At 44.7% G+C, this 27,399-nt stretch overlaps 1 protein-coding gene across 1 annotated transcript in view; it reads left to right on the forward strand.

The window, feature by feature from the left end:
- STUB1 (STIP1 homology and U-box containing protein 1) overlaps positions 1–27,399 on the forward strand; it is a 215,695-nt gene that overhangs the window by 138,106 nt on the left and 50,190 nt on the right. Inside the window, exon 5 of the mRNA XM_012377447.2 lies at positions 17,366–17,487. The gene's annotated coding sequence lies outside the window, so the exon portion shown is untranslated. The remainder of the gene's footprint in view (positions 1–17,365; positions 17,488–27,399) is intronic.

Raw genomic sequence — 27,399 nt, forward strand, 5'->3', positions numbered from 1 at the left:
CGTCGTCGCCGCCGCCGCCGCCGCCGCCGCCGCCGAGCGTCGATATAATTCTATCCAGGCATCGAGTTTACCTGTGCGCGCCGACGTGACGGAAAAGGAGGATACTTTGTCGTTTGATCCGCGGCACGATATGCCGTGTACTTCCGCTCTAAATAACAACGCAATGGGGTGGGGGACGAGCGGTCGGAATATGCTGTACGGCAGCGAGAGATCGACCGCTGTGAAGCGCATTAATTGCCACCGATCTGACAACACTCACCTACAGGGCTGCACAAAGCGTACTTAAGAGAGCAACCCAGTTCGCCTCCGCCAATTCGAACAATGTCGTCACGAGGGATCGACCTCATTTTCTTAGGGCGCTTCATATCTCTTACCATTGTAAGTCTCCTTTTTCGCGAAATATCGTCGTGGCTTGCTGCTATGTTATATTAATTTGAGTACCTCGAAGGAATTTCTGTTCCCTTCTTTAAGAAGATTGTCCCGATTGCACTGCCGAATATTATTTACATTTATTACTGAAACTAAAATTAAAGTCAAAATGCCTACGGAAGCATATTGGAGAATCAATTCTCAAGAAAAGTACAAATAGCAATAACATGTTTTTAATATTTAGATGATGGATATTTCAAAAAATTCAGTTAAATGTGTTTTATCGTGAAATTAGGAGACGCGACCGCACCGCGATTTCTCGACCGACGTGCTATTCGAGCAGCGGAATCAATCATCGGATAATATCTTATATTCATCTTCGCGAAAGAATAGCGGAGCGGACGCGAGACAATACGAGACATTGATGGCGTCGTAAGCAACCGACCATTGTCGGTTTTCCCGCTGGCGGAACCGCAATCCATCGCCGCGCTCCTCGTAGAACTCTCTTCGTCATCATCCTGCGTGTATTTTCTCGCCGATTCACGCTAAGTCTTGCGAACAGGCGCGATAACAACTGGTTTTAGGTTAATATCGTTCCGAAGCACACTGCGCGCGCGGCCGATAACGAGCAATCTTAACCTTTTGGGGGTCAGCGTGAGAGAAGAACTGCCGTTTACGCGCCGTGGCCGCAGGGTCGTTCCCGGATTTTCCCCGGTCAGATAACACAAATGGACGGACGAATGAGACCGGGGGTCAGCACGGAAGACGCTGGCCGGCCGATAAATTCGACCGAATGTGCCGGCTGGTAAGCAGCCATGTATCCACTTGCGCCGAGTCTCGAGAAAGATGAACAGGCGACCGGTAAATCCGAGTATATCGCATCTCGCACACATCGCCGACTTAAATAATAAATACCGCTTTAGCCCACTTTCGCGGTCGGGTTTCGATTATGAGAATATACGCGCGCGCGCGCGAATCGCTGTCGTTAACGATGAGCGATGGGAAGGGCTTGAGATTTCGCATCCTGCGTTCTCGCGCGGAATCTTCGTGCGTAACGAGACAAACGGCGGTGTTCCGGCGCGCAGCCAAGCAGCGGCCGAGACTCGCAGCGAGAATGCATCCCTCCGCGGCGAAGCTGCGAAGATGCACCTCGGCTGTTCTCACGGTCGCAAAATTACATCGTCGTTCAATTTGCATGGAAAGGTTTGCGTAATATCACATGAAATAATATTCGACTGGAGAAACGACGGGTAGGTGGCATTATCAAAATATTTAAATACAAAGCACGATGTCTCCCTCTCTCTTTCTCTCCCTCTCTCTCTCTCTCTCTCTCTCTCTCTCTCTCGTTTGGCAAATAAAATATTTTCCATGCGATATCAAAGCCGCCAGCGAGATATGTTTTCCTACGTAGTTATTAATTTCTGTTTTAAGAGCGATATGCATATCGAGCGCTTTGATGATCGATAATGTATCGCGTTTGTGGGAGAAAAAAAATACACTTTTTCCGTCGCGACATGTTCAACGGCAGGACAACGTGTAGGAAAAAGTTGGCGGTGGAGTATAAGTATTACCATAATACGATAAAGGCATCCGCGTTCGCTATTCCGCGAGCAAAAATGTGTATTCCAAGAATTTAATATTTCAGGAGAAATTATACTTTTAGATGAGAATAGAGGATCGGAGGTCGCACGAATCAGAAATGCAAATTTATTTTAAGCGATACTCCCTGGCGAAAATGTAAATTGATTTCGTGCCACTGCAGGTCTTAGTTCGAAGTATATCGATTCCCTCTTTAATCTTTATTGCTCCTGTATAGACTGTATAACTACTCTAGGAATAATTTTATTACCATCTTCCTCAACATGGTGTCACCGACGAAACCAATTTCGCCGACGTTAGAACGTCGCCGTTTCATGTAAATTTTGTCATACGTTTTCATTAGAACGCCCTTCGAAAACTAGCCGGAGTAATAAAAAAGAATTTGTGCTATCTCTTGGATATAAAGAAGAATTCTATCACCCGCGATGCGAAATTGGAGGAGGAATATGCAAGGGCAAAACGCGAATTCTTAATCATTCAGCCAACGGTCTGGCGATATTTTCCGCTATTAGAAAATTTACCAGACTTCAATTAAAATCGCGAACTTTATATATTCCCCATTTTACTACAGGCTTTTAATACTCGCGGCGTTATTCACGGCGCCGGCCGCCTCGGCTAAATTAAGCTGACGTTTATTTAACTCGAGGAAAGTATTAGCTTTTTCGCGTTTTAGCGAGATCGTGGTGGCTCTGACGTTCGCTTCGGCGGACCTTCGACGGGATCCGAGACCGGAATGGATATCAGCGGCAACCTAAGCCGGGTTGAGTGAAGGAAATAGAGGAAACGGCTAAAATTTCCATTTCAAGACATCCACTGAATCCAAACGACGGGACGCCCTCACTTAAACGAATTTCAATAATGATTTTCTTCAAATTTTATGCCCGGGTAGCGATAAAAATGGTGCCGCCCCCATTCGACATTCGACCCCGAGATCGAGAGACAAATTGACTCCGCTGACGAAGAGAATCGTTAATTCGGCTGAAGAGCGATCTCCCGACGACAATCACGTCGTCGCATTTATAGCTGAAGAGTAGGGCGGAGGAAAAAAAAAAAGAAGGAGGGATACATGTTGGCTTCCCATTCGGAGGGCTCGCGGATGAATGATTTTCGTCGGTGACGACGGCGGGAGAAGAAAAGATCCGAACGAACGCGGGAGGCGATCGCCATAAAGCGTCAATGACAAATGCGCCGTCTTATCTATTGCATTAGCCGGGTCGTACATCAAGTAGAACGGTTCCCGATAGGAAGAAATTCCTATATACGCGCCGTGTATGTGCGGCAACGGTCCCTCGACCGGCCGGGAGGAAGGTGCGAAATGCGCGCTCCGCGCGCAGAAAGAGAAAGATAAGAAAGTGTACGTGCGAAGAAACGACTTCTTACACATTCCACCTTATTGCAGTCTACGAACAATAAAATTCAAGTATATGACGCGTGCGCGTCGTACACACACGTCGAATCACTTTATGGCTCGGCAATAAATTACGGCGCGCTCTGTACGCATTGTCGTTGAAGAAAGAAAGAGAGAGAGAGAGAACGAGAAAGAGACAACAGCCGTGAAAGTGGCAAGTTTATATAATACAATGCGTAACGTGTAGCGGCATCGCGCGGCGCTTATCAGTCCCAGTGGAATTAACATTTGAGTGACTTTGTCGCACTCGGCATGTAAGATTGACCCTTTCAGCTCCTCGTGTGTACCTATCGAAACACACAACCGATCCGAGCGAATTTCTTGCATGTATTTCCCATGCTGATACTCGAGCGTCAAATTAAACGATCGCGATACTCGCGCGTACAATAATGCGACGCTCGTCGCGCATGTTTGCTTGATAAATACGCGCGTTGCGCGGCGCGCCGCGCCCCGATAACGTAAAGGATCATGCAATCGTGTACTCCGTTCTTTTTCCAATAATGCAACCGCGCGCCGTCGTCCTTTCTGCGCCCGACATTCGTATCCGCAATATTTATCGTCGAAATTCGCAGCTGCTGAATAAACAGACATTTGTGTAAATATATGTATATATTTTTTTTTAAATGATCGATAATTCTATCTCTCGAGCAAATAGTTTGAACTTTATCGAATTTTGCGCTAGAAAGCAAATCTAAATCTGGTCTGCTGCTCTTCGACAAATTAAGAATTTTTATAATTAGATTGCGGCTGTGAGAGAGAAAACTCAAAGGGTTAATTATAACAATGGTGTGCCGACTGTAAAAGTCTTTTGAGCGCGGCAGATCTCTCTTTCTCTCTCTCTCTCTCTCTCTCAAAGGCGATACGGCGAGAAACCCGAAGAGTGGCGGGCTCGTAAATTCTCGAGACTGGTCATTCCAGTCATCCAGTTTTCAACTCGCACTTCCTGTCATTAAAGCAACAAATGAATTCCACCGGCGCGATGGCGTCCGTTTATCAGGGACAGATATGGAACACCCCGGAAACATTCCTCCGCGATTTTGTAGGATGAATATTCATACGTTCTGAGCTTGGAGCGCCGCTATATCTGCTTCTCCCTGTCCGCCTGTGTGCTTAGAATCAATTAGAATGATACATGATTCGCGTGCGGTGGCCGCATTATGAATCGCTGTTCCAGCGTTGTCGGAAGGCAACTGCGGATTATAAATTTATCGAGTTATCGTCGCTGAAGAATGATTGCGCGCGTGCGTGCAACCCTTTGCGCGCGTCTTACATCCCGACTCGGCGCTGTCTTGCGTCTCTACACGTCAAAAAATATAAGCCTAGAAATCTTCCTGTCAATTCAATATTGATATACGCGGCTTGAATTATACTTGTAAAAAGAGACGCACGGAGATAGTGACGTATTTAAAGAAGGTGCAAGATATTGAACTTGCAAGATATTTTGCAAGACTAACGTTTGCGCTGGGCAAATAAAACCGAATCTGCCGTGCGCCGAAATTCCTCGCGTATCCGTCGGCGGCTTCCCCCTTCCTTCTACTTCCCGCAGCGCTTTTGTTTTATTTCTCTCACACGACTGAAAATTCGCCCGGAGTGCGCCCAATTAGTCGCTGTCATAAATAAAAACCCGCGCGAGCGAAGAGGAAAGGAATCGTTTGTCTCCGCGCGAAAAGCTATCGCATAACGTTTCAGCACTTTTTTGCCGCGCGCGCGCGTGTGTGTGTGTGTGTGTATCTTGCCTCGTGATATATCGCTTTGTTAATAGCCAATTCAATTTGATTACGCGCCTTGATATAGAGCGGCGCGGTTACCCGAAATATAACCCGGAACCGCGGAACACTTTAATCGATCGGTGTGGAATGGAGGCGAATACAGTTAATCGGCGAACCGGCCGAAATTAGTCGCAGCCGCGGGGACATTGTGAAAATTGTGCAAATCCACGTGCGTCGTACATCACCGATGCGCAACGATAATAAAGTACATTACGCATTTACGTGCGGCTACATTCCGCAATCGCCGCGGCGATCCGCGGGTCGCGAAGCGGATCGCGGTAACTCGGGATATTACGAGCGCTTTTTGTTAGTCCGTCCTCCCCCTCTCTCTCTCTCTCTCTCTCTCTCTCTTCTCGCTTGCCCCACTGCCGGTAATCAGTTCAATTGTAATTGGAAATCGGCCAAATGAACTGTAATACGAGATCGAGTGTACTTGCCATAATTTCAGCCGGACGCTCCAGATATGCCGAAACTCGGGCTAAGAGCGATGCAAATTGTAAAGTCAGAGTTGAAACTCAAACTTCTTTCGGGACGCAATGCTTTAACCTTATTCTTGCTGCGAGTATTTTACAAAATCGTCTGCTCGCTACGGCGAAATAATGAAAATTAACATCAATGTAATCTCTCAACCGACTAATCTTGGATATAACTTTATATTTTCATTGACATTCATTTAATTTCATTCCTTTCATTTCATTTTATTCGTTCGCGTGATCGCGTTTATAAATCGACACACCGTCGCAGCAAAGAGTTTCACATTATCAAGCAAAATTTAAACCGTCGAGCGATTGAACTTTAATGCGAAACATTCAGCGGCTGGCCTAAACAAGCCGCTATACATTTCAAAAGAGAGAACCGGCGGGAGGGGGCGCGACTGTCGGACCACCACGTAAATTTAAATCCACGTTTGGTCAATTGACTTCCTCACCGGCCGTCACCGATGCGCGAACCGGAAACTTATTGCCCCAGTCCAGATTTGCTCGCGTGGATGCGCAACGGGGTAATGATTGAATTTCGCGCGCGGGGCGGAGAGGGAGAGGGGGGGGGGGGAGCGGAGGACGACGGGAGTCAACAGGCGGAGCGAGTGCGAGCTTTATTGTCGCTAGGTGCCTACGATATTGAACAACAGCGGCAATCTATCCGATCGAATATCCAACAAGCCCCGGCTCAATGGATAGTCGCAAGGGGCGACGATGGGGGGGGAGGGGAGGGGGGGTGTGATAGCGAGGGGCAAGGGGGGAGGGGGCGAGCGGTGGGTGCGCCCGCGATCAAAAGCCGCGCATGCAGGATCCCCCTGGATAACGGCATTAATTGAATCGCTATCGGACGTGCCGTGGTCTCGCGTTATTCTATTACCGAAGCAGCTATTGTCTTCCGTGGTTTATAGTCACCTCTTCCACCCCGCCGAACCCGAGCCGAACCCAAACCCCCTCACGCCCGCGCCGGCCGGCACTTCGCACCCCCTCGCCGCCTGCCGACACCTCCGATCTCACACGATCTCTCGCCGCCGATATCCACCCTTTTCGGCCGCGAGATACCGCGCGTCCGAAAATTCACGCCAGCAGCCCGGTCGTCCGATTTTATCGACTACGACTTTATGGCCCGATCGATTTAATTGGACCGATTCATCGAGGATGCGGGTGGCTTTTTTCACCTTCCACGGTAGTTAAAGCCGGCTTTTCGCTGAAACGTCGTCGTACGAATGTGTTAGCGGTCACTCATTCGATAATCACTTTCTGAGCAATTAATTAACAAACGACGAGTGTTTTTTGTTTTAATCGTAAGAACAGATTCCGAATTTATTTAAAACTCCGTCGTTGCAATAATTACATTTGCCGTGTTATAATTGCGCGGTAGTAATACCGTGTGCTCGCGTGTGCGAGCTCGTATCGCTTGATTATCGATCCGCATAAATGGTTATTTGGAAAATGCGCGCTTGAAACTTAATGCGAAACACTCCTATAAAATTCTTGTCCCATTGCGGAAACGTTACACGCATTCGTATCTCCGTTCGATGAATATTAATGTTCACGGTAATTTCTCTATTTAACGTCCGGGCTAATTTGTATGTGCGAAATGCCGATATGACCGCTAGTGCGTTTAAACATTACGCGGACTGTTACCTCGCCTACGATAATAGAATTATTTAATTGATCGAGTATACAATTTAATTATGCACCACAATTAATTTAGTTGACTAATTAATTTGGTAATATCTTTAAATGTTTGCTCATACAAATAGCGATTTGTTACATAGACACATTAATTCATTGCCATGAATCTGGGATGGACCCAACAGACTATTTCTAAATGTTAAATAATTTCACGCTATCCACTTGTCGCTATTATCCTTACTAATTAATAATAATCCTTTGCAGCGATTTGCTACATAGACACGTTAATTCATCGCCATGAATCTATGATGAACCTAATAGACTATTCCTAAATATTAAATAATTTCACACTACACACTGTGTTCGCTATTGTCTCTACTAATTAATAATAATTCTTTGCAAGATACATTCGCGGTGCATGAGCGGAGTGCAAAGCATCGATCGATTGCCAGCAGTGCGCTTCTTAATTTTTAGCTATAATAAAATTTATTATTTTAGACGCGTATATCAAATTATCTTCTCGCGTTCGTGTGCGCTTTCAATCACACTCTTTCTTTCCTCGCGTGCGCATATCTATAAATCCGATTTCCAATCCTCCGCTATTCCTGAATTTCGCATCAGTCGCAAATACCATTTTCGGATAATCGTTAATTGATCCGCGAGAGTCTTCGCGCGCCGATGACAGCATATTCAACTCGTTACGGCGGCCGATATCGCGGCAAATGAGTTTACGCGACTTAACCGACGTACAGATTGTCAATTTATGACGGATAATCCGGCCCTAAACGTAAGTCCGCAAACACATAATGCACGCGCATAGCGTGTGTAATGGGCATGTAAACAACGTGGATGTGTACCGCCGACGCGTCCCCCCCGTTAAAGTCCCATAATTTCCGATACTAAGGCGCGCGTGCTACCTCTTCGGTATTGAATGGTGACATTTCGCGGGAAGGGCGGTCGGGAGCCGCTAAGAGGATTGCGGGACACCATCAACCCCTCCCGATTGCCATAAGCGTTTCGCCTCACCTCGTTTGCTCGCTGCTGCCTTAGCTGCCGTAAACGTATTATTAATAGAGACACTCTATAAAGCACGCACACATACGTGAACGACGCCGCTGGCAAACAATCCGCCGATTGCCTGTCAAACGTACGATTAGCTTCCACATATTTTCATTCCAAGTCGACCGTGCGAAAGATAGAACGCCGATAAGAGCGTACAAGGCATCTAAAAAGTATGTGTCATTCAAATAAGACTAGAAATAAAATCGGGTGGAATAACTGTGAGATAATGCCGGGACATGAATAGTTTTCGAGAGATTTACGAACGCTTGAAAGTATTATAAATATAAGCTTTGGGAAATTGAGATTTACATTTATGAATAATAATATTAATTTGTTCGATAAACTAATACTAATACTAATACTAATTAAACAAAATCTCAACTTGTTATTCAGACATCGTAAAGCGATTAGATTGACGCTTGAGGATAAACATAAAATGCTTAATATCAGTTTGAGCAACAAATAAGGCAAAACGGCAGTTTGTCGGCGCTATCGTATCGAGTATGTGTCGTTGGAGAGATCCTGCTGTAAAGCCAAGGCTGGAAGATGAGTGGCTCTCGCAGCCAGCATCTCTCGGGCGAGTGGCCCGACTTAACTGAACAGGTGCTTCGGTTAGATGTGTAGATAAGGTAAGAAGAAACTGTTTACGAGCGCGCTTCAGCAGTCGAGGTAGTGGCGTATAAACGAGGAACTTTACTGTAACACGCTGTTTGTACATCTCGGTATTAACGACAGACGCTCGTCTAGCTAAAAGTGCGCCATGGAGGAACTGCATGCAGAAACTGCAAAATTGCAGAGACGCAAATAACTCCGTCAGTCCGGCTCGGATTATTAGATTTCAAGCTTATTTGCATTGTATTATATATATATATATTAAAATATTATCAAAAATAACAGTAGAATATAAAATTAGTATGCTAAAATAAAGTTGGCGCTATGAAAATAACGGAATAACAATTTGAATAATTCAATACCTCCAATATTTGTTTCTTATATATTGCCAAATGTTAAATAATAAATGGGAATGTAATATTTGAAGAATTTCAGTGTCGGTTTTGTTTGGTAAACAGCAATTCGGCGTAAAAGATTGCGATTACGAGTGCATATCGGAAGATTGTCGTGCCTTTTCCACCGACCGGTTCCAGCCGTCGAGATACATTGTCTATTGCCTAGGCGGCTTTTAAAAGTGTGATGCGAAGCGTAAGACACGACCCAGTTTCGTTGCAGTATACACGTGGCTGTCAAAGCTGCCAGTATACGGAAGAGGTAAGCCTCGACGAAAAGGCGGAAATGTTACACGTGATGTAACGCAAAGTCACCAAGCGTTCAACAGTTCGCCATCTTCTCCAGACCTCTCCGTTCTCCGCGATAACAACCTTCGTATCAGTGCTAAAGGTGGAAAGGGTCTTCCGCTTTCGCTTTTCTACGAGATCCCAGCTTGAACTGTCCAGTTCTTTCGTCATGTAATCAGCTTGTGTAAAAAAAAAAGAAAAACATGTATATCAAATACTCTTATTCAGTTCTGCTTAACAGCTATGTTTGTCGCAACGATGTTTATATTACACGTAGAATTAAAAAATGGATTTTGAAGATGACTCGATTAACAGTAAAATTTCACATAGTTCAGCATTATTTTGGGAAGTAAATTGAAGCATAATACGCGCAAAGTATCTAAGGCGCAATTACTCGCGGCATAAAACTGGAAAGACGCTCGAAAAAAAATCAAGAAACAAGCGGACGCAGCGGGGATGAGCCGAGGAACGCCGCGAGGGGACGCAAAACTGCCATTCGTAAACCGCAAACGGCGCTGTGCATCGCATTATGAGATTTGCTCCGCGCGCTTTTATATCGCGCGAGATAATGCGAGCCGGGGACCGAGCGGGACGCTATCGCGGCATTCACGAACATTCACGAGCGAATCGGCGTAATGCGGACGAAATCTATTTGCCGAGCGCGCGGAATGCAGCGCGCGATGGGACTTTTCATCGCGCGGATCCTGCATGCTCCTTTTCGGTTCGCCGTTCCTTCCGGCCGCGGCGACCGGCCACTCGCGCCGACGAGCGAGAGCAAGAGGGACAAGGCGCAAACTAAAGTAACGAGAGCTCGTCGCGTGCAACAATCGTCGCGAAATAACGCCTCGTGGCGCGCGAGGTCCTCGAGAGAAGATAAAAAGGAAGATAGCGCGGAAATGAGGACAGCCAGAAAGTTTAACGTTCTCTTTTTCTTCCCCATTTTCTCTATCCTTCGTTTTGTACACCCATTTCGCGCTTTTTTTTTCTCCCCGTTGTCGGAGAGTCCGGCGGCTGATTTAGTCATGAACAATCCGAGCGCTACTTGAACTGTTCTGGCAATTTATACCTAACTGTTTTTCTTTTTTTTTTTAATTTGTACTATGCATTTTTTATTATTATCTTCAGTAAAACTGGCATATTGGCGAAACTTGCGAACTATTAAAAGTCTTGGTTTTATTTTTTTTTGTAATTTTTATAGATAAAATAAAATAAAAACAACTCAGGATAAACTAAAATGTTAGATTTATCATAATTCTTTCTTTATCATTTTGTATCAGATTTTTTAAGAGCTTTAAACTCCACCTTGAACACATTTTCTTTATCGCGATACATTGAAATTTTATATTTTAAACAAAGAAACTAGAATGTTAATCAGCTGAAGAGTTAATTATTGTAAAGAAATGTTTTAAGTTCCTAAATAAATTTAATAATTTATTGTCGATCTTTACATAGATATAACTCTTAAGGATTATTTATTTAAATCTGATAAAACATAAATTTTTATTTTATTTATATTATATTTGATATTTTTAAGGCTAAGTTACGAGCATGTAGCGCGCAATGTTATGTTCCACTTTATTAAAAATAAAACCAAAACTCTCATGAGTTTTACGAAATGATACGCTGATTACGAAAAGATTCAACAATTGCAATATTTTTATTAAAGATCTCGGTATATCCGAGCTCACTTTTTAATAATATGATTAAAAGGCTTCCACAACCGGAAATTTGTTTTGAGCACACAGCGTAAGATCTCTAAACTTGTTTTCCTTGGGCTTCTGAAGCTTTGAATCTACCGTATACTTGTTTTTCGTAACGCTTCGTCGAAGCTTCGGTGACGGGACGCAAGCAATGCAGCAGTGGCATGCATCGTTATGTAAGAGAAGCTCACTTCCTCTCCCTCTCGCTCTCGCTCTCGGTTTTTCTCTTTCTCTGTCTCTACCGCAAAATCCACAAAATGCGGGAATTGAATATCGGAATCGCGCACTCCACTGAAGGCGCGAGCTTATAGCTAGCTACACCTGGCCGTGGAAAGCCATTGATATGGTATTGCGGCGACGGCGGAGATACGAAATGGGGGAATTGCGGTCTATGATAAGCAAAGAGACAGGTAAAAACGGAAATCTGTTTCCGATATGCGCGCCGCTGGCATTAAAATGCAATCTCATCGCCAGTTAACTTTTTTACATTCTAACCCGCAGCGCGCGGCGGCCCTTTCTTTTCGCCATTTTCCGACCGTTTTCCAAGGGCCGCGGCGACCCACCTATCGCGCGGGCGCTCAATTTTATCCGACGGCGTACTCGCCCCCGGGATTAGCTGCCAATCTGTCGTCGCTGCTTGGGCGGGGAAAAAGAAAAATTCTCTCGCGCTTTTCTTTCGCGGACGCGCGAGACCGAGAAATCGATCCGACATCGGGAAAGAAGCCGCGCCGGCATTGACTGCCCCGAATTACCCATGCAGCGCGCTTTGTTGTCCTGGAATAAATTTCGCATACCGTTCCACCCCCGCCTGGCCGTCTTCTGATTCGCACGTGTGCGCTCGGGCGATATATTTTTTTATTTTCTTTTTTTTTGCGATATTGGTCGCCGCGCCTGTTCGCAACGCGCGCCGCAATTTGTCAAAGTGCGGGAGGAAAATATTTAAAATGCTCGCAATTCGAATACCATCGACACGCATTTCGTATGCTGACCGATGCGGGGAGAATTCGGTGCAAAAGAGCAGATTTTCCATCGATTTCCGGAACATCGAGATTCTAATCGTGTTAAACATTGCTGTTTTTGGCAAATGTTTTGTCACGTGAAATAACTCGGCGAAAACTGTTAAATTATTATTATCTTACTGTTATCAGCGTCAAATTATTAATTATTAATTTAGGTAGAAAAGGGAGTATTAAATAGTTCGTTTCGCGTGTAGCAGTAAAACACCAAGTCTCAAAATACCATTTTCCATTTACCAAATCGATACGTTCGCAAATGCTTATTATTGTTACGACTTGCGCGACTAGCGAAATAATTAAATCCGCGAACAATTCCTTCAGCGAAGAGCGATTGTTGCCGAACGCGGATATAAATTCCCGCCGTTTAATTCACGACCTGTGTGCTATTCAAAGCCGAGGGCACGTATCCCCACGGCTAAGATCAGCGAGCGCAGACTTCAAACAACCGCACAGCCGCTGCAGCGCGGCGCCCACCGTAATTTCGAAAGCAATTAACGTGGCTCGACTTGGCCCGGGAGCGCCCATAAAAGTGCGATACTTGGCCCGCGCCGCCCCCTCAGTTTCGTGCATCCCGAAGTGGAGGCCGTATTTCGCGGATGTGGGCGAAACAGCATTGGCTGGAGATGCACACGGAATTTCGCGAAAGTGGCCTTTCCCACGTCGTCAAGATTTAATTGTCCCGCGACGTTTGTTCCTCCCCTGCAAAGCGCGGGGTAAGAATTGTCCGACGCTAAAAGCATAAAAGAAGGAATTAGAGGAACGTATTTTTCAGTCATGAATTTACAAAAGAAAAGAAAAGCGGTCATTTTGTGTTTCGCGCAGAGTCACATCCGCAGTGTGAAAAATTCAAATCTCCAAAAATTAAACTCCCGTCCGACGGACGCGCAAACGAGCGTCCCGGCGCAAAGTATTGTGTACTTTTTTTCTCTCTTCACTGCTTCCGCGTTTTGCCCTCGTCAGACATCCGACGTCTTGCTCACCGAGCGATTTTCGACCCTACTAACGATTCCGCGAGGCTGACGCGCGAAACGTTCTCGCCCTACGGTGTACGATTTTAATCGCAGCGCTGTGCTCGCCTCGCGCTTGTTTATTTACCAGGCGGTGTATAACTGAGCAAGCGACGGCCACGACCAGGTCGGGAAACGAAGGGAGGGAGAGCGTCGTCCCTTTTTTTTTTCCGGTCTACACGCATCCACCCCAGGGACGCCTCGGTGGACACGTCGGCAGCGCTGTATCCTGTATCCCGCCGCAGCCACCCGCCGCGTCTACCGATAGTTTAACAGATTCATGGCCGCATTTGCAATGCATCGAAAAACGACGCGCGGCGTTTCGTTCAATTCGAGCCGCGTGTTTGGCTCGGCCAGATATTGAATTCTACGCGGTCGTTTGGCCGCGTTACGCCGCGCCGCGCCGCGCCGCGCCGGAACGCCGCCGGATCGGGTGGCAGCGAGCAGCGGGCGCGGTGGACCCGATTTAACTTTTAAAACGCTAAGCGTCACCGTCGCCGCTTCTGTTTGCGCCGCGCTTCTTTCGGTGACGAGCGACGTAACGAACCGGCGTTATTTAGTCGACGCAGCGGATCCGCGAGCGTGTACATTCCGATTGTTATGTACATATTCGACGAATGAAAAATATACAAACGTCGCGGGCGTGGTGCGCGCGTTTTATGTCGCTTCTGCCTGGAAGTGACGTTTCTCTGCGCGACCGCGCGCTCGACTTATTTTAACATTTGTTCGACGACTTGCGCGTTTTTCGCCAATCCAACAATAGCGAAAATAACAGTTGGTAAACACATTTGTGTTAGTAAAATGCACTTGTGCGACGTCTATAATTAAAAATCGCGTCAAAGATGCTGCGAGCCAGCGCGAATTATTTGCCCGACGTGAACGATTTTCATTCTTCTATTTGCCCTCCTTTCGAAATTGATCAATTATACGGGTTAAGGGTTTTAGCTGCGCGCTATTTTTAGCGTTTTATATATTTTTGCTGAATATCATTTTTAAACTGGAAAATTGTATGGCAAGCAGAATATTGACAATTCCATCGAAATATTACTAAAATCAATTCGGAGCAAGGTTGGTTTTGCATTCACGTAATCCCCTCGCTTTGATATATCCGTACCTGACGAGAAATGAACGAAGCATTATAACCGCTCCTGTGTATATTCACCTTGTGCACCCAATCAACCGAGATAACTTGTACCTCATGAGAACTACCTTCTACCTTTCAAAGCTCTCGGCCAATACCGACGGCGGCTCAAAATCGACAGTTTGCCCCCGGTAGGAAAACTGCGTCGTTCTAATATTGACGAGTAAAGAATCGGTTCGTGAATATGCATGAGTTGAAAAATCTCTCCATTTAATTCGGATATTAAAATCAAATTTTTAAATACAATTTGAAGTAATATGATTTTAATTAATACTTAAACCAGCTTCATCGTCCAAATTTACTTTTTAATAATATACATATACTTTTATCTCTTCGCGCAACGTAGTATTTTACATATTTTTCCAAAAACGTTACTTTAAAAATGTTATTTTTTACTGATGTAATATTCATCATTCGAAAGAATGTATATTTTTTTTACGCTTTGGCTCTTTTTTCTTTTTTTTAAGAAAGAGAACTTCACTACTTGCTCGATGTTATTTCAGGAGTAGAATTCGCGAACGAACACGCATCGCGAAAATTCGTGAACGAGAAATTGGAGTTACAAAGAATCACGGGCTGAGGAATTCGGCTTGGCACGGGCTGAAACGCCGCCACGCACTGGAATAGCACGGCAACGAGCTACAAACCGATGCGATATACGCCCAGCTCTCAGCGAGCTTTTACAGAGCGGACGTGGGTTTTCTCGAAACAGAAATTATCCGGGATTACCCCCAAACACAGCGGTCTGCATAAAATGTGCTTGTAACAATCACGAAGGCTAGAAAAAGTCTCGGGATAAAATCCCGAGATAAAAATATAAAAGTATTTCAGCGATTGATAATCATTACATGATTTATTTCATACGAAGTTAATTTGATAATTAAATTTTAAATTACAATTCTGAAAAGCGGATATATTTTTTGTTTAAATATTTGCGCTTTCATCGAATCGCTGGATTTTGTTTGCTTATCTGTTTGAAATATCTATGATGCGCTCGATTACTCCGGCCAAATTACTTCAGAATTTCTGTCCTCACTTACGAGAGAATTTGCGTGCTGGTTCAGAGTTTCCATTTAGTCAACAATCGCGGGACATTAATTTTATTTAAGCACTTTATAACACTTGTAACGCGCAGAGGAGGTTCGTCAGAGTCGCGCTTGCCTTTTTTCTATTCACGAGCGACTCTCCGCGATGCAAACGGAATGGAAACTACTGCCAGCGTAAACGTTTAAATTTAGCCGTATTTGCTCTAACTATTATTGCGATATTTCCGCGTTTCCACGGCCAAAGAGTTAAAGCGCGCGCACTTTTTGTATCTCAAGAAAGTGTCTTATAAATTATTAATGTTTGTCATCTGAGGACTCTCGTTCTTCTTTTCTTCCTGCAGTAATATTTCTTATGAAAATGGAATATTAACTTAATTGCCTACAATAATAATAACATTTTTGAACTTCATCTCGCAATGCAATTAGTTAATTATAGAGAGACTGCATGTCAGCGCTTTACGGTAATAAAAAATTTTCATTTCAAGTATCTCAATTAATTTTCGCCGCGTTTTCAAATAATTCAGAATAATTGGTAGCAGACTTTCGCAATAATTGGCGCTAATATTTTCTCTTACCTTGGCATTCCACTTCTCTAAAAAAAAAATGTGAAAGCGTCGACAGCGAGATCAGCTAACGACGCACGTCCAGAGAGCCGTCGATTGTGCAAATTCTCTGGCGGATAAATTTCACGAAGATCAAGAGGCGAAAAGGGAAGGGAAATAAAATATGGAGAAACATTTTGTACGGACGCAGATAACGGCGGTGGGCGCGCGCGGCGTTCACTGGTAAAATATACGTAAAACCAAATAATACCCGCGACGTTCGATAAAATATCATCTTTTTCGCCGCAGGCCTCCCCTTCACCTCGAGCTCTCCCTTCGGTCGCCCGGCTTCCGCACTTCGCGTCCTCTCGCCGAGCAAAAGCCACCCTCTACATTTCTACCTATCCTATTCTCGGCGAGACCAACTTGTTGAGTAGCGACTTTCCCCGATTTGCTGATAGTAAATTCTGTTATCGCGCCGAGTGGGCTTTTACAAGCCACGCCTGATTCCCCTTTTTTAACGATAACGAGGCTGATTGGTCGGTGGAAACCGTAAGACCGTGATAAGATAGCGAAAAAGCCGGCGGTACGTCTGGAACGAGGCTATACAGAAGTTTCCCACCGACGGCTCTTTGCGCTTCTAAATTATTGGAGAGAGGCGCTTCCGTTTCGCGCGACATTATCGACAACGTTAACCGGATCTGGTTTTCCAATAGATAGCGAAAGCGAACAAGGAGCAGCCGTTGTTGATGCGAAAATTGCGGCGGCGGCGGCGGCCGCTGTGTGCGGATCGATGTACATACGTCGGTAAACGATTTAGAAATTTCTCCGGGGAGTGAAATTCTTGAGAAATGCAGATTCTACCGGGTGGAATCCTTTTGTTTTAGTTGCGCGTCGTATGTGCGAAACGCGACAACATTGTATTCACAATTTGCGATGTACGTTTTTAATATATTTCGAAGTACGCATTTCATTTTCTTGCGTAACGAGAAAACTCGGCTACTTCTTAATATTTTCTTAATATTCCTCATATTTCTTAATGTTTTTATGAAAGGTGCTTGGTAAACATTTCTCAAAGAAGTATAATTTTTACTAGCTCCTCGCATAAAGTTGTCATCTTTATTTTTTCGTCCTCCAAAGTTTTTAATATAAGCTCGGAAACTGCACTGCGATAATGGCCGCGCTTATTAATTATCACACGTCATGTGTGTACTGTTTCCTTGCGATAATCCACAAGCGTATAAATATTTTTTTGTTGCTGGGGTTCTTCCTACATGCCTAATCGTGTTGCTTGTTTCAGACCGGTCGGCTGCACAGTTTAACAAACTACTATCGGCGAAACTGCTGGAGCTCGAAAAACGCTGAATTCGTTAACTGCTTTATCTGCGGACATCGACCGAGCGCGAGCAGAGCATCGAGAAGGTAATTAAGTGATTCTCGTTAAATGCTATCCGCGTTATTTATTACGTCGGTATCCAGCCAGAGAGGCGGGATACTTGAATAACATATACCCCCTTTGTGTGTGTCTGCACTCTATCTAACAATAAGTTGAATATGCGCGCCTCCTTCAAACGTAACGCGCGCATAGAACGCGGCCAATTAGCCCCGTTATCGCGTAGAGAATGCAGGCATTAAGCTCGCAACGATTCTATCGGGAATCGTATTACTTACGTTACATCGGATTCGTGCGTTACGATTCCTGTTTCAAAGCAGTTACCGCGCGATCGCGTACGACAAAACGTGCGACCTCATTTGCGCTTCTCCCTCGACTCGACTCGGCTCGGCCCGACAGATCGCTCGCAAAAATCGTGACAACTGCCTCTACTTTATCTGAATCGATAAGCGCTTCAAATATGCTTGAATTAAATATTGAAGGGTTGAATTTTTATTAAATTTTAAAACTTAATTATTAATTTTTCAATATCCACCGTCACCGATAAACCGTTTTCATGTTACATTTAATGCTGAAAATTTACGAGACACGATCGTATCCAGAGAACTCGGGGGATAATGATGTCTAAGCACTTTCCGGTGCTCCGCACTGCCGAAGAAGTTTTCCCAGATGCCTGGCCCCCATTGTTGTCCAACTACGAACCTGTCGAATGTACTGCATTATTTATACCGTTGAGTGGCAAACTTGATTTAGCGTCGCTGCCGGTTGCTTTTCTTGCTGCACGAAAGGTCCTCGGCGATCTCTTAGTTTCTCACGTCCCTTTGCTTTTTACTATTAGCACCAAGCTGATTTATTACCTCACTCGCTTCAATAAGCCCGAGAACTTCCAAAACTTCTTTCTTTGATTAATCCTTTCGAGTCCGACTATTTTTTTTTTTTTTTTTTTTTTCGGCGCAAAAATCAATACATTGAGGGGATATTTGCGTAATAATAAGAACCTGCTAATTGTAAGACAAAAGCCTAAATCTCGGTGTTTAACGTTAACAATAGAATAAAACGGCAAGAGATATGTTGAAGTAAACATGAAGAGCAGGCAAAAATATCGTATTTTGAACGTCAAGAAAGTTTGCGAAACAGTTAGATCTTAATCTTACTTTCCCGCTTTGTTTTCTGCATTAAAATATGGGCATTTCGCAGGAAAATTTTGCAAGAGAGAAGTTATGAAACGTCACGTGGATCGCGCGACGAGATATATCGCATAAACGAGATTAAAAAAAGAAGCGGCGAGTCCACGGAGCAGCGGAATTGACTTTTGTTATGGCGAAACGGGGATTAAGTTGTAAACTGTGAAGCGCGAGCAAAAATGCACCGGAAAACGCAGAAAGCTGCAACACGATTACGTGGAGGAAGCAAGCGATTCAATTTCATGCATCTATTGCGTAAAGCTTCCCTTCGGTTCCGCGTAATATCACAACGCAACCCCTTCGTCGCGGAGAAGGCGTGCCCTCCCGACGAAATAATTACTATTTTCCGCTTTTCCCCGCCGTGACGTGCTTCCTGATCTCGCTTTTCTCTTTCTCCAATTTCACGGAATTGGTATCAGAAAAATCAGACAATTCTTGTTACCTTTATCTAAAGCCCGACAACGCGCGCATGACTTTTGATACAAATGATGTTTAACCAGCATTTTATTTTTTGTTATTTAGAAGAAAATACAATGTTTGTTTAATAGGTTTTTATATTAGCCAGTCAATTAAGAATAAAAGATAGAAAGCTGTTTAAATGGACTCATCATTGCAATGAGATAAAGCACGGAAAAATAGATCAATCACGTTTAATATAAAAGAGTGATTTACGCTTGAAAATTATATGGATTGCGCTGTCGCTCTTGTAGCTCATTAATTTATAAGAATTTTCTGGAATAATTAACAAGAGGAATTTTTCATCGTTTCCGCGAAACAAAGAATTTTGTTCCTGTTATTGGAATAGTTGTTTCCGATGGAATGCGCGATATGTCGTGGATTTCGCGCGTCTCATTTAAAAATATTGCCTTTCATATACTTTTATTTTCGACCTGCGAACTTCTGCAACGCGGCGCGAAATGGGTTGCAAAGCTAACAAAATGGAATTAAAGAATCTCGTTTATGCAAATCTCGTTTACTTTGTGATTAATAAATCCCGTTTCACGCGTGAAAGGTATTATCAGCGCATAGCAAATGTACAAAGCAAATCCTCAAATTATTTCAACAAGCAGAAACTGCAGAACTATTCATCATTAAATTTGCAATTTTTTTTTACGAAACCAAAATGTTTTGCAGTACTTAAAATACATTAACGAATAAATGTTTTAATCGCGCGATGAATAATTATCTTGATAATTGACTTATATGCAGGCTCATTGACTCGTTTACACTTATATGCGGAATGTTTTACGTCATTTTCTAAAATCGTGTATATTTATGAAACTCTCAAAAATGCAAGATGCAGAAAAGCATTCTCAATTGGTTTTTTTTTTCCGGCACGTGTGCAGCTAGGAAATGTTCTTTCTCGCCGGGAAAAACACATTCCAAAAAAATACGTCTTTGGCAAACAAACATTTTTGAAGATCGACGAATCCACGATCTCGTTGTGGCAGGCAATCGCCGTGTCTGACGTGACACGTGGACCCTCGTCTCGATCCGAAATACTCTCATGAAATATTCGTATCGCGGTATGTACACCGAGTGAGAGAGAGAGAGAGAGAGAGAGCGTACCAGTCATGAGGTGAATTTCTCCTCAATTCCATGGAGACCACCCGGTCCATCCACAGCGGACTTATCTGCGGAACCCTCGTTCTCTCGGCAGCGAAGTTCGACGGAAGTTGCGCCAGGGCTTGTCATACCCCCCTCTGGACGATGGCGTTGAACGCTTCTTATTCGCGCGTAACCGAACGGAAGTCGGACGATTCCGAGATCGAGAGCGGGCACGAAAGGGAGGGAGCGAGAGAAAAGGTAAAAGAAATCGTGCGCGCGAGACACACCGTAACGTACATCGATCCGGCCGGCTGTTTGCGAAGAGCTGCCTTGTTAAATATATACCCCTGGAACGGTTCAATTTCCTCGGATGGTCGGATGATCTCGAGGAAAATATGAGCTTTCGCTGAGTTATACGATACACACGGGTCAACGTGATGCCGACGACCGTCCACTGCGAGTAGCCGCGCGCGCGCATGATAGGACAGTATTTTTGCGCGCGTACACGTCTCTCTCTCTCTCTCTCGCGCGCGCGCCACGAGATCGTTGGCACAACGGCGATCGCCTTACATAGCACACATTTACGTATATCTCTCGCGAATCTTGTAATGATCTTCCTTCATAGATTTTTATTATACAAACAAACTCTTGTAGAAAGATTGCTGTATTCGAACGATTGTTCCGCGAGACTTGGCGAGTTACACGGGCAATATATACACGGCGTGCCGTGCGAACTCGCGCTCTTATGTAAATGTCTATCTGCAGGCAGGGTTGAGACCCCCGGTGCGCCTGCACCAGCAAGATTGCAAATATTTGTTGCGTCGTGGTGACTATAAATTTCGATAATCAATAGCAGTCGGTCCACCGCTTATCACACCACCGTCGCGGTTCGCCACGCTTATTGTCCATTCCATTTGCCATGCACGCAGTTGGTTAGCACAGATATATGTATATATGTATATAGATAATTGTGATAGATATCATATATATATTATGCAATACACATGCAAAACGTTTGCGTATACATGCAAAGAGGCAAGAAAGAAACTTGGAGTCTCGATACGAGACGTGCTCCATGGCTCTCCACCTGCGTGATTTCGCCGGAATACGAATCGTCCTGGTTGAATATTCGAGCCTTGCAAACACCCAAGGTGGCCTCGTGTGTTCCAATTTATGTGCGCTCGTACACACGTACGTCGGACGCGTGAACTGCCGCATTGATAAAATCCATATAATTAATCAAGTTTATGGCGCGCTTCAATCACTCTGTCATCGCTCGTTCCGCTCAAGTGCAAAATATTTGGCCACCGTGTAACATTACACACGTACGTGTTGATTTATAAATTCCCCATTGCTTCATTCCGGTGATTCGCGAGCGTCAGCTTTAAGGAGGCCGGGAGTTCGCATTTCCGCGATGAGATCTTCGCCCTCTCGTGTCGCATTGTTTCCGTGCTATTACTATCGGGGCCGCTGTGTCGACGACGGGCGGAAATTAAAAGTTCGCGATTTGATTCGCTTACCCAGCGTCGCATAAAACGCGATATTTCCATCTCCTCCTGACAGCTGATTCGCAAGATGATTCCGTATCAAATTCGATTAATAATATCCGTGAATAACTAACGAGTTTCAACTGCGGAGAGCCGATAAAAGTGCTGTCAATTGTTCTTTCAAATTCGAATCATTTTTCTCTCTCGGATTTAAACTAGCCGATTATTCTTCGACGTTTTATACTCATTCATTATATTACAAGTATGTTTGCACGGCATCCCGCTAAGCAGTCGACGTATTTTACATCTTCTACGGCAGCGTAAGTCGATAGTGCTTTCCCGAAGCGAACAATAATGTTTCTCAGGCATCGCCCCGAACATCCCTCGTGTCTTTACCCTCGACATCGATCATCTTTACGTACGACTTCCTACAAAACGGGCATTACGGAATCTCGCAGCGAGCGACTCGGTCGTTGTCAAGCGTATCAAGGGGAAATTTAATGCAGCGACGGCACGAAGACAGGATTCTGATTCGCGCTCGAATAGCGACGAGCGACTTCGCCCGACTATACGTAAGCCATCCGATACGTGTATGTACAAGCTCGCTGCCAGTTACACTTGATTTCGAAGCAATACGCTGCGGGAGACCGTGAGAAGTAAGCTGGCGCTCCCGTTCGCTTGACAAGTGATCGTTCCTCAGCTCGACGAATTTCACAATTCCGCTTCTCTATGTCCGATCCGCTAACATCTGTTCGCGCCGAAGCAATCTCATTCGGTTCCGAAAGGCTTTAAAGCGGCGATTGCGGGCTAAATTAAATCAAGGGGCAAAATAAAAACGCTCATCTGTGCGCTCATTTTGTTAATTCTTAACCAGAAATTTTGTGTATACACATGCATTTACATATTCGATCATTAATCACGCCATTTTAATCATTTGCGCGATGCAATAAATTGCGTTTGCATAATTTATGACGTTATCGATAATATGCTAGACCTTATCTATCTCAAAACACAGTCGTGCCATGTTCCGATAAATGTCGTAGAGATAAATGATGATTATTCCGCATCTGTTTCGTCAGCAATTTTTGTGGAGATATATTTCTCCGATTGCCGAACTTTGCTGAATTGTTCTAGTTGAAAAAAATTGATATTGCTGTCGATTTAAAATTATCTATGTTATTTGTCTGAGAAGAGTCATAATTAAATTCTTTTTTCTTACAAAAAAAAAAATGCTTAGACATATTAATAATATTTATAAAAATTATAAAATTAAAAAGATATTAAACTTCTTAAAAAAACACACTTAAAAATTGATATTTAATTTAACGTTTTATGTAATTATAAAAAAAAAACAATGTTTGATAATAATGTAATGTTCCAGTATATTCATCTTTTTTTTTGTTATTTTTGTAAAATATTGCAGCATGCTTTCCAGGCTGCATTAAAGGTAGTGTTTTCAATCACTTAATGGAGTTCCTGGTTAATATTAGAACTTGTCCGATTAGAGAGAAAGAGAGAGGGAGAGAGAGAAAGAGAAAGAGATTGACGGGCCGCGGCTGACCATTCGCCGACTCTCACTACTGCAGTCCTAAGCGGTTGGCATTCACGTTCGGCCGCGCGAATTGCAACAATCCCGACGCATCTCTCGCGTCTCTGTCCGATTTCGGCAGGCAAAAAAAATCCCCGGCACGCGTTAACGCGCACGGCATACATCCGCGAGCACGCTCGCGCGCGTGTGACGGCACTCGGAGCGGCCCGGCAATTTCAGAATGCCGTCGGAGGCGCGTCGACAATGGCGCGGTAATGCGAACGTCAGCCGTCAACTACTTGATTGCGTATTGTTGTTTGCATTGTACGGGGGGGAAGGGGAGGGGAGGGGAGGGGGGGGGCCCGGCACGGCACGGCGCCGGCCTGACTCTCGCGCATACAATCACCCACTTTCACGGAATATCCGCGCTCTCTCGCGCGGGCAAACTAACCTCCCTCGTCTCTCCCTCTTTCCTCTTTATCGTCCCCTCCGCGAGTTCTCGCGTCATGCAGTTTTTTCCTCAGCTGATCCGCGCACGCTTTTCCTTTCCTGTCGATATTTTTCTCTTCTCCGTCCGCCTTGTGATGTCGCGCCTCTTACATTTTACACGTCTTCTCGGTCCACAGAATCCGTTCTTGTATCTGTCTGTCTCTCTCTCTCTCTCTCTCTTTCTCTTTTTCTCTCTCGTCGCTCTCCGGTAAAGACATTGCGACAACGATAGCCGACGTAGATGAGGGCCATTTCGCTCGTTCCTCTATCATTAATTTAAGCTTTTCCTCTTTCGCCCGAGTTGTTTTCTCGCACATCTCCGCTCTCTCGCTTTTGCTTCAATTTAGTCGACACGCTGATACGCTTACGAAAGATGTTTCGTGCATAATGCATGGTCGCTTGCTCGGAGAAAACTCGCAATTAATGCATTTGTCAGCAAATACCGGTCCGCTTGCTATCTGATCAGATCGTATTTACTTTTTAAACTAGATACAAAAATTGATAAATTGAGAAGCAAATTGGTAATATTTTCTTCCATAAAAAAATATCGGACTTGTCGTAATTATCACGGATCTATCCACGTTTTGGAAATCTCAGCCGTTCTCTTTAATCATTCCTAAAACGTTGTCGCAACGGAAGCGTAATAAAAGATGCATTACACAATATTTTTTTTTCCCCGCGCTTTTGATCGAAGCTCTGATGACAGCGCCGTTCGTTGTGCTCATAGTGCGAATCCGTGTTCGCTTATAAAGCTAAAAAATGCACACGTGAGGGCGCATACACGAGAGCGCGCACGCTTTCCGAGAGGGTGCAGCGGAGGAGGGTGCGAGGAGAGAGGGGGATCGGTGGCATTTTTCTCGACATCAAAGCGAGACGATCTGAAGCGAGTCTTGCGGGCGCCATCTTCAGCAATTATAATACATCTGAATCTCGAGCGGAGCCCGCGGCGACGGAGTGTAGAAAGAAAGAAGCGAAACGCTGTCCGTCCTCTACTTCATCTCCGCGTGCGTGTGTGCTTTCTCCACACGCTCCACACATCCACTGTCTTTCACTTCGGTTTACCTACTCGCGCGCATGATAGCGATGGCGATGTAAGGTTTAATAAAGCCCGCGGGATGTCGTGCCACGTTATGCATAGCATAGCGTGCGAAATTTATGTAAACACAGCCATTCGTCGCCGGAAAATCGGCTCACGCTTTTTCTTTTCTCCTTCTTCTTCTACGTCACGCACTTCCGATATATGGAAATCCTCGCGTAGCCGTCGGGATTAGGCTCCTTTATGATTTTTTAATATAAATCCCTGCGTCTCCGCCGCGGTAGTGTCTTGATGCCAGTCGCGTTGAGTGCCACGTGCGGTTGATCGCAAAACGATTGTCTTTATCTTTGCATTCTTACCACCGACGCGCCGTCAACGCGAAGACCGGACGTTGCGTTCAAATCACTTTGTGCACAATATTTAGATTTTTAGAAACAATTCTAATTTTCTTCGACTACTGTTTTTTTTTCTATCTAGCCAATTATATATGATTAAAAATGATGGATATTTTCAACTTATTATTTAAAATTTTAAAATACAAAAATTTCTATACGCGGAGAAAATTTCATATCAAAAATTACTATTGTACGGTAAAACCGCAGACCATAAGAGGAATCATAAGTTTAAATACTGACCATTGTGTGAAAAATATAATGAAATTTTTTATAATTCCTTCATGATTCGCGACTACAACCGCAGCAATTTTTGATAGAAAATTTTCTCCGTGTATAATTAGTTTTCTTGTCGAGACAATAAAAGGGTAAATTCATAATAATTAATACTCTGTTAGGAATAAAAATACAATTAATGAATTGAAATGTTTGTGAATCGCTTTTCACGCACATTAACATAAATTATTACAAAGCCATTATAATTACAAATTTGAGACCAGCAGCAGCTGAGTTAAAATCCATCGGAATACATAATTGCTGTTTGAAATAGTTTTGTAAATTAATATTGTACAAAATACCTGTAATTATTCCACAGTAGGCGAGAAATTATAACAACACCCATTACTATTATAAAGTTTGTTTTACTCGACAGATTTTCTTCGCTCGCTAGTTAAGCAAGTTTAACGCATTAATGTGTAGCGCGGGATAATTTTTACAAGTGCGCAGTATATTTTAAGAGCGGTATTAATAGCGCCACTAGTTGCAACATTACACTTCCTACTTAGTTCGCAATATTTACCGTATAACGCGGACTTTCATACTGCTGCTTCCGCATGTTCTAAAGAAAGATATTGCCGCTGCAAGAATGCGCAAGAAGAGACAGCTGCTTTTATACGGTCGGCTGCCAGCGGACGCGAATAATATTCACGGAGCGACGAAACTGCGCCGATATAATGCGCTGAGAAATACTACGTTCCTCGCGCTCGCGCCATTCTTAAGTCTCCGCAGGAAACACGTAGGCAAGCACGGAGAAATTGTAGTAAATATTTGGCTTGCGTTTACTAAACGTTCCGCATCTCCGTTTTCTTTGCGACGTTCGCATGCATTGCGGTGCATTTCCGCGCACAAAGCGCACGAGGCAATCGAGCGAGTATTGTAGCCGCACATCTATCCGTTCTCCTCGCTTATTAAATATTTATTTTATTAATTCCTAATATTTTTCTGGAAATACACTTTCTTCAAGCTTCTTGCAAATATTCAATACATATTTCACGAAAAGCAATTTAATGCGCTGTGAACATGGTGGCCAATAAATCGACGAAACAAGGTAACGTTACAAGTTAAGGGTTTAATAAGAGCTCGATATTAGCGCGCGAGGAGGTCACGACATATTACTCGCGCCTAGACAAAAGCCATCCCAAGTTCCCGGGTGATCTTAGTCATCGCGCGAAAGAGTCGATTCGCTCTTGCGCGCGGCGGCGGCGGCGGCGGCGGTCGCAGGCTGGAAACTTTCTGATTTAAAGCCGTTCGAAAAGTGGCCGACAGCGTCGTCGGAGATATTTAAGGTTCGAGAGTCGTCAGTGGTTGTCTATGAGCGTTCTTCCCGTCTCGCGCCCTCGCCTGCCACAGCTCTCTGTCTCTCCTTCGGCCGGAATACGGCGGAAAGTGGGCGCGCTCCGAGTTAGACGGGACAATGGAAACTTGCATCGTACGTTAGGCAGCAGACGTGCCGTGACACACACATGCCCGTGCGCCGCGGCGGCGGCGGCGGCGGCGGCGGCGGCGGCGGCGGACATCGTCGACACAGAGAAGAGGAGGCGGCGGTGGCCCCGGAGATCATGTGCACAGACCCCGAGATACATGGACACACTTCACACACCACACGCGCGCCCGCGCCCGACTGCTCTCGTCTAGGACGACCTCCTGTAAAGCAGGAGGGGGGGTGGAAGGAACGCCGACAGAGAGAGAGAGAGAGAGAGAGAGAGTCGGAAGGGACGCCGCGGAAATATGCGCTGCCCATTGTCTGCAAATATTAATCGCCGACCGAAGTTCGAGTTCGGCCGTCGTCTCACCTCGCCCACCCCGGCGCGGCCACCGTGAAACTTGAGAGCGTGTTCTCCCTCGCCGACTCTCTCACCACTCTCTCTCCCTCTCTCTCTGTATTAAAATATCTGTGAGGATAAAGCGGTGGGAGAGAGAAAGAGCGAGAGGGAAGATGCATAGTCGGGAAAGAGGGATCGAACGTTTTCGCCGCATGTAGATGGGCTTGGTTCGACG

Source organism: Linepithema humile, chromosome 6 (assembly GCF_040581485.1).
Source record: "Linepithema humile isolate Giens D197 chromosome 6, Lhum_UNIL_v1.0, whole genome shotgun sequence".
NCBI classification, from domain to species: domain Eukaryota; kingdom Metazoa; phylum Arthropoda; class Insecta; order Hymenoptera; family Formicidae; genus Linepithema; species Linepithema humile.